This window comes from Symphodus melops (assembly GCF_947650265.1).
Source record: "Symphodus melops genome assembly, chromosome: 20".
Lineage (NCBI taxonomy): Eukaryota > Metazoa > Chordata > Actinopteri > Labriformes > Labridae > Symphodus > Symphodus melops.
In genome coordinates, this window is record NC_136710.1 from 2,673,217 (window position 1) to 2,679,948 (window position 6,732).

Here is a 6,732-nt window from a genome sequence, read left to right on the forward strand (position 1 = left end):
GCTGGTTTTGATCTCCCCTTGAAGAACTCGAGTTTTTCAATTTTGACCAAAACACTTTGAGCGTCCAAGTTGTTCCATCTTTGACTTTATAAACCCGCCGACGTGTTTGGCAAAGTTAAAACGTCTGAAGAAAAAAAAAAGAAAAAAGAGAAGAAATCACAGAAACGGATTTGGACATGAGACATGAAAAATTCACCTTTGTGTTTCTTTTTTGTAAAAAGCTTCCTTACACGAGGATAATCCCAACGTACCACTGGAAACCTCTGCAGCCTAACATGTCAGTGTACTCAGTTTAAACAAAGTCAGACCTGTTGGGATAAAGGAGGAAAACACCAGTCCAGGATGAAACCTTATACACTTTTATGAAATCATACTCGAGGTGAAAACTCAATGACCTGTTTTCCTTCTAAACTTCTTCAAGTTAAAGTAAACACACGTCTCAGGGACATTTTGTTCTCCCGATGTCGTTAAAAAGCAACGAGGGGGGGGCGCCGATAGCGCAGCGGCAGCGTGCGCGCGCGTACCATGTTGCGAGGCTTTGCTCCTCGCGCGGGCGGCCCGGGTTCGCGTCCGGCCTGTGGCCTCTTTCCCGCATGTCTCTCCCCACTCTCTCCCCCCTTCCGACTCTATCCACTGTCCTCTGACTCCATCAATAAAAAGGCAAAAAGGCCAAAAATAAATCTTAAAAAAAAAAAAAAAAAAGCAACGAAAAAGAACAAAACAAAATGATTCCCCCGTACTGCCACATGCATCTGATCACTCGGATTAATGTCGTCTTCAAATTAAATTTTTAATTAAGTTTTTTCTTAGAATTATTGGATTAAGCTTCTTCTTCACTGGGCTCTCACTCCGAGGAGAAGAAATCGTTTTTGTTCTGTTAAGTAAATCAAAAACGTTCCTTCATGTAATTCTACGTTCGGTTCAGACGGGTTGGAAATATCGTGCCAAAAAACCCAAAGTGAACGGCCTCAGCTTTCCTATTTGCATAGGATCAGTATTATCAGGAGACCATCTTAACACAATTAGAGTTGGCAATTTGTGTTGGATTTCTTTTCCTGAACAAATCACAGACCTGGGTCAAAATCTCTGCAATTATCAAAATGACTGGATTTCCCCGGATACCGCAACTCCTGCGAGAAATCGGGAAAAAAAGGCGAGTTTTTAGTTCTGGATGGACCGTTTCACCAGGACAGCTGATCGAGAACACGTCTGTTATTTTAGTGGGAGCAGTGTTACGTGGAGTAACACGTACAAGGTGCACGTTTGAAACGAGGTCTGCAGTCCATCACAGCAGCTTCCTGGTTTGGGAAGGTTGTAGGAACGTGTCCGTTATAATAATCCAAAAATAATCTCATGGACACAAATACTGACAAAAATATATTATTTGAGACTTTTTTTTTAATTTTTTTAGCTTTTTGTAATTATTTGACAGGACAGTGGACAAAGTAGGACATGGGGAGAGGGTCCAAGGGTCTGTTGGGGCCCTTGGCAAAAACTCATTGGGGGCCCCTACAGCTGGCTTTTATTAGGAGTTCCCAGACAGATAACTCGTCTTCATTTTCCTTCATTGATACATTTTGGGTTTTAAAGGACATTGAGAGTGAGTGATGGGAAAGAAGGTTTCCTACTGTCTTTGTGAAATTTGCACATTTTTAGGCAATGTGTCGGTTTAACGCTTGTCAGCCATTGGACATGACGACATGAAGGTGAAGGTCGCTGAAGGTGTCTGCTGCCAGGTCAAGGCCTACTGGGCTACTGACACAGAAATTGGGGGGGAGGCGGGGGAGGGGGGGGGTGTTGGTGAGAGGTCAAGAGCTCCCAAGAAAAGATGTGGTTGGATTTCACAAATGGCGTCACGCAGTACGATGAGTCCGAATGAGTAATCGTTCTAACGGGCAGGAACCAATCAGAAGACGGTCTAGCATTTACTTTCCTCCACACCTATCGGTTTAGACCAATCAGGGAGCGTTTATAACATCCATGTTCATAGAGAGAGTTTCCAGACCAAGTGCCACCAAAATGGAGAAGAAAAAAAACAACAGGAAACAAATGTTGAAAAACTGTAGTTAAAGTCCATTTAGGAGGGGAAGGTGAAAGTGAAGGGTGAAGTTACAGTAAGAGAAGAAGAAGTAAGAAGGCCATGTCTGTGTTGCATATAAACACTGACTGTTGTTTCTGATTGCAGTCAGCTGTGTGTGAGTTATTCTATTCCAATTTGCATGAGATCAACAACCGTCTAACGTGTGGAAAATCTGCCTGTCCGCACCTCTTCAACGGGTACATACAGGAGGAGGGGGTGGGGGTGTGGGGGTGTGGGGGTGTGGGGGGGGGGGGTCTGGATTGAATTCATCCTCGGCTGCTGCATTTGATGAATTCGCCAAACGTAATTATCTCGCTGCAAGCATTGTTTTCCTTCTTTGTGTCACGCTCCGATGAGAACCAGCCACAGAGAACACGATGCAGTCACTGGAAAAGGGGGGGACCGGCTGTGATCTGCTCCTGATGAGCGACGATACATGGCTTCATCCCATCAAGACGTCGCCGCGTATTTGCTACGGTCCAATCACGTTAGCCTCCCGAACAGTTGGGGGTGGATTTACCAACTCATTACTCACTTTTTTCCCCCCCCTCATAAACTCCTGTACAATCTGAGTTTTATTAGCATCTTGTTGGAGATAACATTGGATTTGGATTTTTACAACATGTTTCTAAGTGATTGAAGACAAGCCTTTGGCTGGGAAGTCGCTTCGTCTAACCAGTGGTTTGACAGGTCATGTTTTTCCATCTGTCTCCGAAGCCGAAGCAGAAACTGTTTCTACTTTAAGCTAAAGCTGCTCTGTCAAACTTGAGATGCGCCGGCCTTTGAAATGTACAGTTATGTTTCGGCAAGCCGCACTATAATCAAAACGTAAACACAGCCTGGATCTCGGAGGGAAACTGGATGAACCACACAAGCTGGAAAGTGAGGCTGATTTACACAAAGCTGACGGAGCGCTCCGAGTGCGTCCACTGCTTCGTATCGAACGAGCCGTGTGTCCAACGTAAGGACGGGAAGTTTCTAACAAACTCGAGAAATGAAGCTCAAAACCACTTTTTTTTTTTTTGTGTTGCCTCACACAGGACAAGCATACACCACATAATTACACAGTATTTAACATAAATTCGAAACATCCCCGACGTCTCGCTGAAACAAATCGATTCGCCAAGATCGGCAGTGTTGGGTTGACGCCATCTTTGGGAATGTGATTGATTAAGTTGGCCTTGGAGTTGGATCCACAGCAGACCACCAAAAGTCCCATCTGCCTATACACATAAACACACTCTCTATAACTAGATACTCCTGGAGGCTTTTCTGCTGAGTCATGTTTCAGAGCTGCCTTTATGTACTTTTTAATTGATCACTTGGTCGTTTGAATCTTCTCGGGGCGCCACAGAGGTTTGCAAAACTGGTTTTTGGTTTGGACCCGAATTTCGATGGCCCGGGAAATTCTGGTGTGTCGACTTGTTTAACTGCATTTATCTCCATGGGAATTTCAGACTTCACTGTATGGGTGAAGCGGGATACTGATTCATGCAGGAAAAGCACGATAGACCCGTTTTGAGCTTCATTATTTTAAATCAAAAAAAGAAGATGCACGTCCAAAGTCACAATTTAAAGCCTTAACAGAATAAAATGGGACGCATTCAAAGAAAGCTCCGACCAGCAGCGGCCCAAATAGTGATTTAAACAGAAGTCCTGCCTCTGAAAGGGAAAACAGCCAATCACCGTGAAGGATTCAGGAAGGCAACCAATCAGGTTATAAAGGTTAGCTACAGCCGCTGACCGTCCCCTTCACCCGCCCCTGAAAGTAATCAGCTATAATCTTTAGTCATTGTCCCAAAATGTTGAACTAGATCATGTGACTTTTAGAAAAGCTGTACGGAAAGAACTTTATCAAACTTCCCCAACTGGGGAAACATTTATCTTTTTACTTTATTGGATGTGAACTCGCCCTGCTGACGTGCAACATTGAGGTTGAGGTTCTTGACGATGTGACTCTTGGATCTGAAACGCTCGATCAGTCCTGAAGGTTTCCCCAATAACTGATAAAGCCTTTTGGATCCGAGGCCAAAAAAAAAAAAAAAACCTGAAGAACTTCAACCAAATCCAGCAAAGTGTTGGAATAAACTGACTCGGATGACTGAAACAGTGCAAAGTAATCAAATTCCCGACTTGTCCAAATGTTCTGATTCTGTCGAGCTGCGTTGCAGTAAGCGCCCTTCATGCTTCTTTAAGTGGCTGCTTGCCTTCATCCTGCCGCACTGGAAATATAATATTTGGTGAGTGTAATGGAGGTTAGATGGCGATTCCTGTAAAAGTCATAAAACCCCTCTCCTCTGATTCACCCAATGTGTATTCCAACAACCCTCCACTCAAACATCATAAAAAAACTTTAAAAAAAAAGAAGTAATTTAACCTCCTCATCATTGTTTCATTTAAAAGAGAAACCAAGAGCCATAAAAAAAGAGCCAAAATAATAAAAACTCAGCTTGACTACTTCCTTGTTCTGGTGATTGAATCGGCCTTTTATTCCCATGCCGAATAAAAATACAAACGTTGGTCTTTATGACTCAAAACTTCAGATTAGTGTAATGATTGGGGATGACGTGGCCCCACACTGTGCACACAGACTCGTGTTTTAAGTGTTCTTGTGTGAAAGACTTGTCTTTAAAGCGCAGCACATGTTCCTCAGACCGCCACAAAATTTATCGTTCACTGAAAGTGGAGACATGCCGGAGAAGTTCACTTTGCAGAGTGCCACAAATGTAAATCACTCCGACTCCAGAAACATAATCAATCAGCAGCGGGGAGTCCCTACTTGTAATTATTTGTTACACGCAGTATTTTATGGATCCCTCAGAACAATGGCCACTTCTGTTAAGAAATACCAAGAATATAAACAGAAGAAGAAGAAGAACGCTCGGTGCCAGTGACGTGCAGGATCTCACCCAGACTCTGCTCAGTGTTTTTGGCCCGTTTCAGTCCAAACTGCACTTCATATAAACTTAACAAGCAGCGCTGGTTTGAGTCCATGTTTGTTTTGGTACAAGAACTCGCCATTTACAGACAGAACCCGAGTCTTTATTGACAAGTTGGGTATTTAGTCAGTTGGAAGGTCGGGTTGAAGCAGGCTTGATTAGTATATAAGAATCATAACAATGAAGGTTTTTATTTTCTTCCCCGGTGAAGGAAAATGAAAACGTCTTTTTTTCTCGCTGCGATACCACGTAATGGAAATGTTTTGATTGTCTCGGCCCCAGACCAGGGGGGGGGGGGGGGGGATCCAGACCACCACTGACAGGATATTTTACAATGACAGTCCTGTGATTACAAGGAAAACCCAAATACATTCAATTAACTCATCATTAGTTAAAGCCAAAACCTTCAATTTATGGTTCTGGGTCTGGACTCGGCCTCGCCTCCGTCTCAGAGGACTCTGGTCTCGGTTATGAATTGGTCTCGATTACTGGGATCTTGACTACAACACCAGTGTGTCCTCATACTTGCTTTAAAGCAAACACAATAAATATATCCTAAATAGTCCCGATCGCTCAAAGGTAGAGCTTCGACAGAAGAGTCGGCCATGCCTTCTGGGAAGTTTGACTTTTTTTTTTTCCTGGCAAGAATGATAATTAAGACAATGTGTTCAAATCACTCTGAATTCCTCTCGTATGTTTGAGTGGTTTGTCCAAACTTTGTCGGGTTTAACTTCAGGTTTGACCCAAGCGTTTGAATTACCAAAGTCCAAACTTACTGAAAGCGTCGATCCCGAGTCGCTCTTTGGATCCACATCCTGCCAAACTTTAAATCTCCACGCACACAGGGAATGTTCAAATGTTTTGTTTATTTTCTCAGCAACAATGTGCTACAACATGTTCACAGCTACAAAACCGTCCAGTACAAACACATCTCCGACACATTCAGAGCAGAAGTTTATCCCAGCCGGGCCCGGGGATTTATGCTGTTGTGTGGTGTGTATGTTGCATCATCATCAACGCTGGACCGCTTCCAATGAACTCTTTGTTTATGGTTTTGGAGTGCAGGAAAAAAAAAGTAGGATTTGTTGAAGTTCACCACGGATAATAAACTGATTTAAGTTCAACAGAGAGAGAATATGAGATGTTGGGCTGCAAGAAGAAGCCCAACAAGGTGCAAGACAGCCAGTGAGAAAAAAGCTGCTAAAACAGCAACCGCACACAAAATGATAAATCATCTCAATGAAGTTCTTTGCACACAAAAATACACAGGAGTGGATGATGTGTTTGCACAGTATATACACAGGAGTGGATGATGTGTTTGCACAGTATATACACAGGTAAAGGTGAACCGCAGTGTCGTCATGATGAGTTTAACCTGGATGTCACCTTTTCAAAACTATTTGTGTAAATCGTTTTCTCAAAGGCGCATGTTTGACCTTGTTTTATGAATTGTCCGTGTGAACCAAGCCCTTTGAACAAACATGGTAAGTTCACACACACACACACACACTCCCTGCATGCCTTTGACTTAGGGAGGCTAGACACTGCAGATAAATGAGTGTGCGTGTCAGACAGTCTTTGTGTCTTCACACTGGACGTGACGTTGGATGATGTGCGTGTCTGCAGAGAAGCCGCGATGTGGCGTGAGCCGATATGAGCGTGTAGCGGTTGAGTTTATGCTGATCTGTGCATAGTTTACGTCTCTCGTCCCAA